The 12560-nt window shown below is 41.6% G+C and overlaps 1 long non-coding RNA gene across 1 annotated transcript; it reads right to left on the bottom strand.

Moving 5' to 3' along the window:
* Nucleotides 1-5418: 5418 nt before the first annotated feature.
* Nucleotides 5419-9595, bottom strand: LOC142160398 (uncharacterized). Its single transcript, XR_012693201.1, has 3 exons — nt 9498-9595; nt 6250-6450; nt 5419-5516 (listed from the first exon to the last, which is right to left on the bottom strand). It is a non-coding gene; the product is annotated as an uncharacterized LOC142160398 (long non-coding RNA).
* Between the last annotated feature and the right edge of the window lie 2965 nt (nt 9596-12560).

Genomic DNA, 12560 nt, shown 5'->3' with positions numbered 1-12560 from the left:
CTGCATGCTCTCATCCTTGGCACACCCTTACTGTACATTGACTACTTGCATGTGTCACTTCCAATCACCGTTCCCAACATCCTAGACTGTCAGAAGTGTCCTATGTGCTTGAAGTTAGTTTGGGCATGCGCAGTGCAATTAAATGCAAAATACAACATGTATCGGCATCAGGCCAACTATGTACATCGGTATAAAACAACACTGAAGAAAATGTTATTTGTGACCAGTGGACAGGGCTTATATTATAAGTCCCATAGATTGTAAGCTTGCGAGCAGGGTTCTCTTACCTCTCTGTCTGTATGTATTACCCAGTATTGTTTTATTAATGTTTGTTCTCAATTGTAAAGCGCTACGGAATTTGCTGGCGCTATATAAATAAATAATGATGATGATGATGATGATGAAGTCCAAAAGAGTACAGCAAGCACAGAATATGATTCGTGCTTTGACAAACACAATTGTGATCTCTATACATCCTGATCATTATTTTACTTTAAGTATATGGCATCTAAAAATAAACCATTAACAGTAACCAAAGATACAGTTCTTGTTGACTTCTGCTCATCTCCAGTCCTGAGTAACTTATTAAGAGGCACTTGCAAGTTGCAGCTCATTAAATAGAAATCAATTGACTATTGTTTCTATGCTGTTATGTTTTACTGATGACCTAACCTTTCATCTAGTTCAGAGAAAAGACTTTGATGATGTAGAGTGTGAATCATGTATGCACCCAGCCAGCACATAACTCTGTCGTCATTTATAGATGAAGTACTGTAGGGGGTAAGTAAACCCCCCTTCACTTTTTGCAGATGTACAAATTAAAATTACATGTATGGTCACTGCTGAGTGTATGGACAAAGAGCACCATTGGTACGGATGAGTGCACACTCGGCCAGATGGGATAATCATCCAACCGTATTTACCATCTGTATTGGCAATTAGGTTTAAAACAGGCTAATGAGCTGTCAAATATGCATACTATACCAATTTACACAAATATCTACCACTTCCCAATACATTTTCCAAATCCAATATTAATACACAAAGCTTAGGAAATCCAAGTTATCCAGAACTTTGTTATTTTCCATTAAAATTATGTGGTTTTAAAAAAAAATAATTAAAAAGTGTAGTGTCATAGTGTATGATAAGATTATTGACAGGGATTTGGATGCTGATCCACCGAAAATCTTTCAATATCAAATTTTTATTTTAAAAGGATTTCCTATAAAATAAATTGTCAATTTCTATTAAATGAATTACTAGTTCATATTATGTAACCCTTTAAATCAGTGTTTCCCAACTCCAGTCCTCAGGGACTCCTAACCAGTGGCGGATCCAGGGGGGGGGGGCGATTGGGGCATTCGCCCCCCCTAGCAGCAAAAAGCTAGGTCCCAGCCGCCGATTAAAATGGGAGGGGCGGGGCTAAGTGCGCGTGGGGGGGCGGGGCTAAATGTGGGCCAGTCAATCAGAGTGGTCCCAGCCGGCGACCACAACGGGAGGGGGCGGGGCCAACCGCGGGCGGAAGGCGGGGTTAACGCAGGCCAGCCAATCAGAGCAAAGGAGGGGCGTGAGAATGCAAAATCGCCCCCCCTAAACATAAAGTCTAGATCCGCCCCTGCTCCTAACACTGCATGTTTTCCATATCTCCTTGCTGGAGCACAGGTGTAGTCATTACTAACTGACACATTTTGAAAGATCCACAGGTCCTAGTTATTTCACTTGTGACCTGGAAAACCTGCACTGTTAGGGGTCCCGAGGACTGGAGTTGGGAAACAGTGCTCTAAATGGTTAGATATTTCTTTATATCAAAATTTTCAAGTAGACTAGACTTATTACTAGGGTCAGTTCAATTATTAATCAACGACATTTATTGGATTTTATCCTTACTTAAAATATATGCCTTTAATTATTTGTATCATAAATGGTTCTCTTTAAAACATGGCATTGCAGAGTTTGTTAATATATGACTTAGTATGTTATAATGACTTGTTACACTCCAGTTTATATCTTCTGTGGAATATTGCTTATAAAGGGAGAATGTCTAGTCAAATTCATATTTCTAAAATTGTTTGGTTCACTGTACAAAATGGTTGCAGATAGTGTTATGAATCAGAACATTGGTATATTTGTGAGCACTATTGATATTTGTGAATGGAAGGAAAATATTTTGAAATTAGCATATGTATCTTCTGTGGAATATTGCAGCACGGTGGCTTAGTGGTTAGCACATCTGCCTCACATGTCGAAGTCGTATAATTGGATGAACGAAAGTATATTGGTTTAATATTGTTTTGCCGTGCGATTGCGATCCGTACGCCACGTAACACGTGGCGTGGTGCAATCGCAAGGTAAAATACGCACGCACACACTCGCATTACAACATTTAGTTATTTATATAATTCATATTCATATTGGTTCCGTTACACTGTAATTTATGAGCAGATAGTATTTGGTTTATTAGTAGTATATATATATATATATAATGATTATATGTACACTTCAGTGATATTCAAGGTTCAGGTTATAGGAAAGGTATCATGCCTAGTGTCATATTAAAGCCCTATTCATCAGCAGCTGTCCGGTGCAGTCGGCGAAGAGATCGCACATTGCATACTTTAGTTATTGATATTAGGGAATAAACCTTTGTATGATGCTGGCTATGAAAGGAGCAGACCCCCTGGAGAGACGACCCCCACATTTGGATTCCTTAGATTGAATCAGCCTATGACCTGTTTACCCTGGACCCACCCAACGTCTGGACCTATAGAAACAAACTACGTCATCTCTATTGTTCTCTGTAACACTGAATGTGTATATATGATCATAGCTGCACACCCAGCCTCAGTCAACTCTGACACAGTATTCTAAGCAGATATACTGTCCATTGGGTCCCGTGGGTGCGCAGCGAATGCATGCAATAAGAGCGCGGTATATATGTATCTTTTGGTATTGGCTGTGCTGTACTGTACTGTATCATAATATAATAATGTATTGAATTGTTGACTATTTACATCTGCTAAAATAAATCATTTTGTGCTTTGGAAACACATACAATTGATTGGGCAATGCTTATTTGAAAACGATAAAATTACTTTAATAATTTGGGGGCTCGTGAGTTTAGGAGGTTACGTTATCTGAAGGTACGCAATGCTTGCGGACTTCGGTTGCTCAACAAAGAGTGGATATTGACGGACGCGTCTCATATGGGAAAGAACGCAATGTGTTCAAAACCTGTTGTCCATTTTGTGTTGAGAAGCCGAATGTCCGCAGTTGCGTAAACTGAAGGAACGCTAACTAGAATCTAGCGACAAGAAAGAAAAATGTTTCTTTTTTTTGTCGTTTTATGTTTTAAAGTGTATTGCATTGCATAGGGTATGTGTACTTCCTGCCTTGCGTATGTGAACTTCCGCTAATATTGCCACGTGGTTAAACAATCGTATTGATAGTTATTATATATGCATAGAATAATTACTTGTGAAAGCCTCTGAGACATTATTACTATTGTTGGGAACTTTTAATTTTCTGCGCAGAAAAGGTGTATAGTGTGTGATTTTGTAACGTAGATACACTGTTTATTATTCATTGTGCTCAGTTGCTGTCTGACGAGGCGGGTTGCCCAACTGAAGGATGGTATACAGGGCAGGTATACCGAATGCGAAAACTGGATTTTCGCAAAGCGCTACCAATAAATCGCAAGGTTTGGTAATAACTAGTATTGGTAGGCAGTGCGATCTAACCGCGCGACAACCATTAGTGCGAATTGGTGAAGCAGCTAGGAGGAATTATACTGGAAAGGTAGGTTGATTGTATCAACTTGCGCTCCCAGCGATAATAAACTCAGCAGATTTTGTATATATAAAACAATTGGGGGATCAGCGCTTCCCACGTGAGTGTGAGGTGGGGCAGCCAGGGGAACAGGGGGATAGGAGTTGGTCTAAGGCTCCTAGGTAGAGCAAAACATAATATACATGGTTCCCCAGCGCAATACAGAGTGAAAAAGATGTATTGATAAACGATGCAGATGTTATAATATAACTGTATTAAATGGCAAAACAGGCAAAAAAAACCAAAAACATACATAAACAAGAAATTTAAGAGGCAATGTTTTTGTAGACAATAATCATGAGAAGTTTATGATAAAACAAATGGGGGCTAAGGTGTAGGACTAAAGTCCATGGGCCTGAGTCATTACGGGACGCAAAATGAGCGCAGCGTACGTACGTGCACTAATGTACGTACTTTGTGGCTGCGAACGGCCGAAGTCATTAAGCTGCGTATTCTCACATACGCAGCTTCATGACTTGCGGCGCAAGTCTTCCTAATCTACCCGTTCACGTCCGTACAAGCCGGCACATACTTGCATTACGTGCAGAAGCGAACGCTACGCTGTTTAGTGCATAGTAACATCATTGGTGTATCTCTCAATTGTTGAATCATGGTGCTGGTTGCAAATAACCGTAAAAATATATATTCTCCTTGTTATGCTACTTTGTTTACCCTGTCAAGATGTTTTACTTTTGATGATTAAAATTTCGTAATATTGAAATATTTACAGTGTTTTATCGTATATCATATATCAGTATATCATGTATATTTGATGTGTTTTTATAATGTCATATGTATTATATTATTATTATATTATATAAGCCTTTGGTGTCAGCTGGAAGGAAAAGAATATTAACAGAAATGAAGTAGTTATTCAAAGAACCTATGTTTTCAATCCAGAGATTTTCAACAAAGACTTGCACAGACTTCTTCGACTTGTCCATTGCATCCAGGAGACTCAAAAGGATCAGGATACGCCTAAATACTTTCTCATCCAATTGTTATATGATAGGTGTAAATTATAGTATAACCTTCTTTTGTTGAAACACAAAGTACATCTCTGGTCTGTTTAAGATCAGAGTTTTCAGCATAGAAAAAGAGTGGAAGCTTATTATTTTGTAAAGAAACAATGATCCAATTTTATTCGTTAAGTGTCTTTTGCTGAAGGAATTTTTTTATGACTTTATTAACCTATATAACACCAATGAGGTTATGCCGCTAGCCCTGTTTTACTGTGTATCAGGTTGTGTCTTGGTTCTGTTTTCAGTATATGTTTTAGAAAGAGGTTATGTCGTACCTAACTGTTATTTCTTTGGGCCTTATCACATTATATCCCGGATGTGAGGTGTGACCCTATTGGTTGGCCTCTTCTCTATTGGCTTTTAAACAACAGCTTTACTTAAGTGTATAATGCTAATACGTAAATTAGTTCAATGAAATCACACATATACCAGTTTTTCTTGTAACAAAAATATTTTAATTTATATACTAAAACTATTAACAAATGTTAAGTAAGCAACAGGAAAAAAAAATAATCAATAAAAGGTATTTAACATTTTTCTGAGATATTTTTTTTTTTTTTTTACATTTTTTTGCTTTTTCTTTATGCTTTTTATATTTTTTTTCTTGTTTTTTTAATTCATCCAGAAGCCTCTGGCTGTGCCTTGGAGGACCCATCGACTCCTCATCAGCTGCAACAAATGAAAGACAACAATTTAGTAAATGCACTCTTAATACATTTCAATGTGGTGAAATGCTAGCTGTCGGTTCTTGTACCTTTGCATTTTGTAAGCTCGGTATACTGCATAAATGAATGTTAACCAAACACTGGCCCCATTCATTAAATTTTGATAAATGTAGAAGTACATAACATGTACTGAAAACAGAACCAAGACACAACATGATACAAAGACAGGTGACAGGGTAAACCACAAATCAGATTATCTCTGACAGATAGTGATGGTAGAAATCAGCAAGAAGAAGGCCTAAGCTTAAGAAAACAGGGAAAACAGGCCTATCGAAAAAGGACAAGAGGGTGAAGGTACTGTAGAAGGAGCACACAACAAAAGAGGGCCATGCGCATGAGACAACCTAAAGGGAAGGGGGAGACACAAGTAATACAAAGTATTATATTACTATTATATTGTTTTATTGTATACATTAACTTTCTGCAAAATTTAGCCAAGGAGAATCTCACCCTCTAGGGTGCATTTTTAAAGCCTGCCAGCTGAGTTGGCCTGCGCACAAGACAAGAATTGCTGGGAGGACATTTTTCCCATTGGTGGGAACTTAGGATGCCTTGTACTGTGAATGGCCAGTGAGAACTGTTTGTCATGTTCTACCCAAAAAATCCAAACATCATATATTGAAAAAAAAAAAAAACCACAACTAAAGTATACGAAAATTACCATGTAATGTACTTACTTTCCTCAACCAGCACTTGTGGTTGCTGAGAGGTGGATTCTGGTTGGCTCTGGAATAGCAGAGGTGATGCTGCCAGGTCAGCGGACTGCGGCGAATCCTCCACCACCGCTGACTGCACCTGTTGCTGTTGGCTACCACCTGGCGCCTCCGGTGTGACCACCTGTTGATGTTGGCGGTGGTGTTCGGAGCTGCGTTGGCGTCCTGTTGGAGACCATTATGTGTTATCTTATGTGTATTTTTGTAATGTATTCACCATACACAGCGAATACATACATACATGCAGCGAATGGTAGCTTAGAATGCTAAAATGGTACTCATGTCAATAACATTAAATTTGTAAAAAAATGTACACTTAAATTTTTAACATATATATATAATAGGACATAATCAGAATAATCGCAAATAAGACTAACATTATTCATACATTTAGTATGAGAATGGTCAGAAAATAGGCCTTTTCTGTCCATATTTCCTGTGAGAAGAAAAAATTTCATTGCCATATTATTTAGTGTTTGAGCACGACTTACTAGCAATAATTTCAGCCCTCAAATCTGTAAGAAGGTCGGGCTGCCGCCTCCGCAGATCACTCCATTGGCGTTGCAACTGCACGATGGAGCGGCGGGTACCAACCTGCATACGCAGACGCCTGCGCACGGCTCTGTATGCCTGTAGTTTCTCATCATTTCCCACATACCTCCCTGCAGGCTCAAAACAACGGTCCATCGTTGCTGTCAGCACCCGCAGTTCGGTACGTAAGAATACTGCAGACCTCATTTTGTCTCAGAAATGACAGTTTAATATCCTGCTTACCGATTGGTTCTCAGTGCACGTCGGTGCGTCTGCACGTCCATCGCGGAACCTGTACTAAGATGGCTGACTGACCTGTCAATCACTGCTCAAGCGTGCCTAGCGTTCTGGCGCGTATGCAACTGAATGCACCACTATAAAATCGCATACAGCATGCGATAGTTCGCCCTGACAATTTCTGCATGGCTTTTCTAAGTTGTTGCTGTCAGGAAACGGTTAATATTGCCACATATTGAGGTAAGTAACATGGGCTTAGGTCTGCTACCTGACAGATAGCGTGGTAGGAAATGAAATAATTGCACTTTCTTTTTTCCTTTTTTAGATTGTACTCACTTTGCCCAAAAAAAACCTTCAAAAACAGGAGAACCTTGCTCCATTTTGGGGTAAGTAACATGGGCCTAGGTCTGCTACCTGACAGATAGCGTGGTAGGAAATGAAATAATTGCACTTTCTTTTCTACAGGAGAACCTGAACATGTCTGAACAAGACTCCAATGATCCATCCGGCTCATCATCTGCTGCTGCTAAAAAAACACGACAGCCTAATTTCTCAAAAAATGAAATCGACATTTTGGTCGAATTGGCTGTTGATAGGCTCCACTCCACTCCGCGTCCACTCTCTGCACCATCAAAAGCAAGAATATGGGAAGAAATTACAAATGAGGTCAATACCGTGGCTCCAATCAGACGCAAGGTTAATGAGGTCCAGAAAAGGTAAATATTTAAGCGTACAAAAATTGGTTAAATGTGTCCAGATTTTGTGGATAATATTATCCTGCTAATGTGTATATTTTGCACACAGGTGGCAAGACTTTAAACGCCGCCTAAAAGATAAAATTTCTGAACACAGAAGACATGCAAGAATGACAGGTGGTGGACCTCCAGCAACGCTGGAATTGACTCCATTGGAGACCAGGGCATTGGCCTCTTTGGATGCGGAGATGGTTCAAGGTGTGGGCCGCATTGACACCGGACGTAGCCCAGCCGCCATCGAGCCTATCACAGCTACAGGTAAATACACACACATATATATATAAATATATCAATTCACACTAATTACCTAAGGACGGCATTATTTATTTCATTTTTTCCCCTTGTAGGGCCCAATACAGCGGAAGAAATTTCAGAGGATGAGCTGGTGGAGGAGCCACGTGATGTGGAAGAGCATCAGATGAGTGAGGAGCCAGAAGTCAGTGAACGGGAATCACTGCACGCATGCTATCACAGTATTAGAGACACAAATGCCACTATTGAGTCCAATACCACAGATATTGCCACAACCCTCACCCGTATGGAGCACACTTTACACAGTAGCCTCACCCGTATAGAGAGCACTATGGACTTAAACCTTTCATCTATCAACACTACCCTTACCCGTCTAACTGACCTTATTGCAGTGTATATCACCAATCCACAATCACGCATATCACAGGAATCTTCTCCTACTTCTTTCTCTCCATCTCTTAGTCCCATGTATCAATCATACTACACTTCACCCGATTATCATTCCACAAGTTGGCCTTATCGCGCGCACCCGTCTTCACATATTGAACAACTCCACTCTCAAGGTTCTATTGGTTCTAGTCTAAGACCCCAAATGCATCGCCATCATTTTCAAACCAACCCATATGTTGACATTGAACCATATTCCCATTCTAATCAGCAATACAACTATTATTTACCACCATCTGCCCCATCTGCCATCTCTGCCCCATCTGCCATCTCTGCCATCTCTGCCCTATCTGCCATATCTGCCCCATCTGCCATCTCTGCCCCATCTGCCATCTCTGCCCCATCTGCCATATCTGCCATATCTGCCCCATCTGCCCCCTCTGCCATCTCTGCCCCATCTGCCCCATCTGCCATATCTACCCCATCTGCCATATCTGCCCCATCTGCCATCTCTGCCCCATCTGCCATATCTGCCCCATCTGCCATATCTGCCCCATCTGCCATATCTGCCCCATCTGCCCCATCTGCCATCTCTGCCCCATCTGCCATCTCTGCCCCATCTGCCATATCTGCCCCATCTGCCATCTCTGCCCCATCTGCCATATCTGCCATCTCTGCCCCATCTGCCATCTCTGCCCCATCTGCCATATCTGCCCCATCTGCCATCTCTGCTCCATCTGCCATCTCTGCCCCATCTGCCACCCGTGCACCCCGTGCACCCCGTGCCACACAATCGACGGCTGCTGCACAGTCACTCACTGCTGCTCCACTGGCCTCTGCTTCCTCACCACTGTTGCCTTCTATGTCACGGGTTACCAGAAGCCAGACTCATCCTCGATGTGATGCAACCATTATACCAGCAAAGAGGGCCCGTAAAAAAAAAAAATTGTTTGTTTGATGTGTTTTTGCTATTGTGTAAATAAATTGTATAATTATAAACTTATTAGCTATGTATGTTGTATTTTTAAAAAACATTACAAAAACACTTACAAGAGAAGTAGGTGTCCAGGACATATTGCTTGAAAGACACAGCATCAACTGATTCTGGAGGGCTGGGGTCAGCATCTAACACCTCATGGACAGCAACCTCGGCCTTCTCCACCCAAGGAACCCCACTCCTAATAGTGATGCTATGGAACACCACGCACAGAGCTATGATATCACACACAGTGGATGGAGCATACATTAGAGCACCACCAGACCCATCTAGGCACCGGAATCTGACCTTTAAAAGACCAAATGCCCACTCCACAACAGATCTAGTGGCTGTATGTGCGGAGTTGTATGTCATCTCCTGCTCCGTACGTGGGTTTAATAGAGGAGTGAGGAGCCAAGGGCGAAAAGGGTATGCGTTATCTCCTACAAGGGGTGACAAGAATGAAAAAGTTTAAAAATATGAGCGAGTGTCATAATTGTAGACACAAATAACTATATCTATGCCAACAAGACAGGCAACATGGATGAGAAATAATGGCAAAAGAAGCAATCAGACACATATCATATTCAATGTATTTGTAACCAAGGTTTAAGTTTTTGAACAACTTTTCATATGGGCAGCTATCCATGTTGGATTTTAAGGTAAACATCACAATTAAATGTACTTTTGAATGATATTGCAATGTGCCTTTGTAATATATCTACTTAGCTACCAAACTTAAGACATTACTATTTCCACTTTAAACTACTACATACATGACATGTTTGTTAAATAATAAAAATACCTAATAGCCAGGCATCACCATTCGGCCTTGCACCACCTTGCCTCAGTTGCAATCTTTCCCACATCCCTGATTGCCGGAAGGCAAAGTAGTCATGTGTACTCCCTGGCCACATAGCTACCAGGTTACGAATCTGGAGAGAGGCGTCACATATAGCTTGGACATTTATAGAATGGAAATGCTTGCGATTTAAAAAATTAGCAGCCTTCCCACCAGAGGGGACCAAGGCTACATGAGTCCTATTGACTGCCCCTATGACATGCGGGAAACCGGCTATGTGGGAAAACTGCCGTTTTATCGGCACCAGGGACTCCTCATCGAGTGGCAGATGTATGAATTGCCTTAGACGCGACACAAACGCCCCCAGAACAACCTTTAGCACACGACTGAAGGACTTCTGGGACATCCCTGAAGCGACTCCCACAGTGGTCTGAAATGACCCTGTCGCGCAAAAGTGCAATACCGCCAACAGTTTACTCAATGGCGGTATTGCTGTTGGGCTGTTGCGCTTGGGCTCCAGGTCAATCTGCACTATGCACAGGGTGTCCAGGATGACACGAGGCGGGAGCCGATAACGCCGCACCACCTCAGCATCAGACATGCCAAAGAGGCTGACACGTGGCCTGAACACACGCTCCCTTGGTCGGCGACGATGGGTTACTTGTTGATTTTGGGGGCGGCGATGCTGGTTGCCCTCCTGTGCTGCCACATGTGCCTCGGCCATTTCTAAGAAACGCTATATTTGAAAAGAGAAGGATGTAAAAAAAATACAATTAACTCATAGTTTGGAAAATGTCACTCCTATTTGTACAGGAAACATTGACAATATACTTACACCAACAAGTGGGTTGGCCAAACTCATAATGTGGCTAAAAAAACAAAACAAAAATTGTCAGAGGGTGAATAAGAAGTTATTCCATCTGCTTCTATGCTATGTCAGGTTGCAGACCTAGACCCATGTTACTTACCTCGAAATGGAGCAGGATTATCCTGGTCACTTGCAAACAATTGTCAATGGGAAACTAAAAAAAAATAAAAAATACAATTATTCCATCTGCTTCTATGCTATGTCAGGTTGCAGACCTAGACACATGTTACTTACCTCAAAATGGAGCAGGATTATCCTGGTCACTTGCAAACAATTGTCAATGGGAAACTAAAAAAAGATAAAAAAAAGTAAACAAAAGATAAAAATAATCTACAAAATACTACACAGCCCAATACAAGCAAACTATTATCTGTAACTATTATCTGAAACAAAGTATAACACCCAAAATAACAAAAAAGTCCAAGACAATTCAAACAATAAAATGTTAAAACAAATCAACCAAAGAAACCATAGTAATATCTTAAAATATATCATGCAAACATACCAGTAAATGAATCAGCAGTGAACAGGGCACATCATCTACACCAAGCTTTATAGCAGTGGTTAATTAGCAGAGAGTATGCAGGTGAGGGTCTGCATGTGTCCTGATCAAATGGGCGTTCCTTCGGATAAGTTGTGTGTGCTCGTGGTTTAGATATGAGAGATAAACTAGACCCTTGGCAGGCGCACAGCGTACGCCACCACAAACGCGATCAGCTGCGTTCGCACCACTATGACTTGGACGTAGTTAGACGGGAACGCCCCTATGAGAAATTGACTACGTCACCACGCCCCTCAACCTCCCTGTTCCCGCCCAGAACTCGTAGCTCGTCGCAAATGGGTTTTGCGATCGCGGCCGTACAGTTTTTGCGTTCGCGAAAGTAAACTGACCCGGCAACCGAGCATGCGCACTAAACTTTGGCGTTCGCTACGTGCTGAAAAAGGACATACGTCCCTTGATGACTCAGGCCCCATAAGTCTTAGGCATCCGGTATAAACACACTGACCACTGGATTCCAATTCAGGGACAACAAATAAAAACAATTTTGATATCTTTTATCTGGGAAGGGTGGGTAGTGCACTTACCTTCCTTCCCAGGTAGCCACGTCCCGCTGCTGTCGAGTAGAACTGATGACCAATTGTAGAGATCCCCCACGGCCGTGGACTTCTCCTATGGACTCGCTGGAATAGTTCAATAAGTGCAGTGAGTTGCGCGCATGCGCCTGGTTGGCGTCGGCGATCTTATGATTCTTTTGAAGAAACAGTCTCCTGGATAGAATAAGTGAGAGCTGTAAGAGAGCTGCTCTCAGCCAGAGGTGTGTGCATTGAAATCCGCTGGGTAATGAGAGTTGTCCACACATCCGCCTAGAGTAAAATTCGGCGATGCTGTTCTCAGTATGTGGAAAGGAAAGAATCAATATTCAAAGTGAAAGTAAATGTCAAATAAAGTAACCTACGCGTTTCACC

The sequence above is a fragment of the Mixophyes fleayi genome, chromosome 6, assembly GCF_038048845.1.
Source record: "Mixophyes fleayi isolate aMixFle1 chromosome 6, aMixFle1.hap1, whole genome shotgun sequence".
Classification (NCBI taxonomy): domain Eukaryota; kingdom Metazoa; phylum Chordata; class Amphibia; order Anura; family Limnodynastidae; genus Mixophyes; species Mixophyes fleayi.
This window is presented reverse-complemented; position numbering and strand designations above follow the sequence as displayed.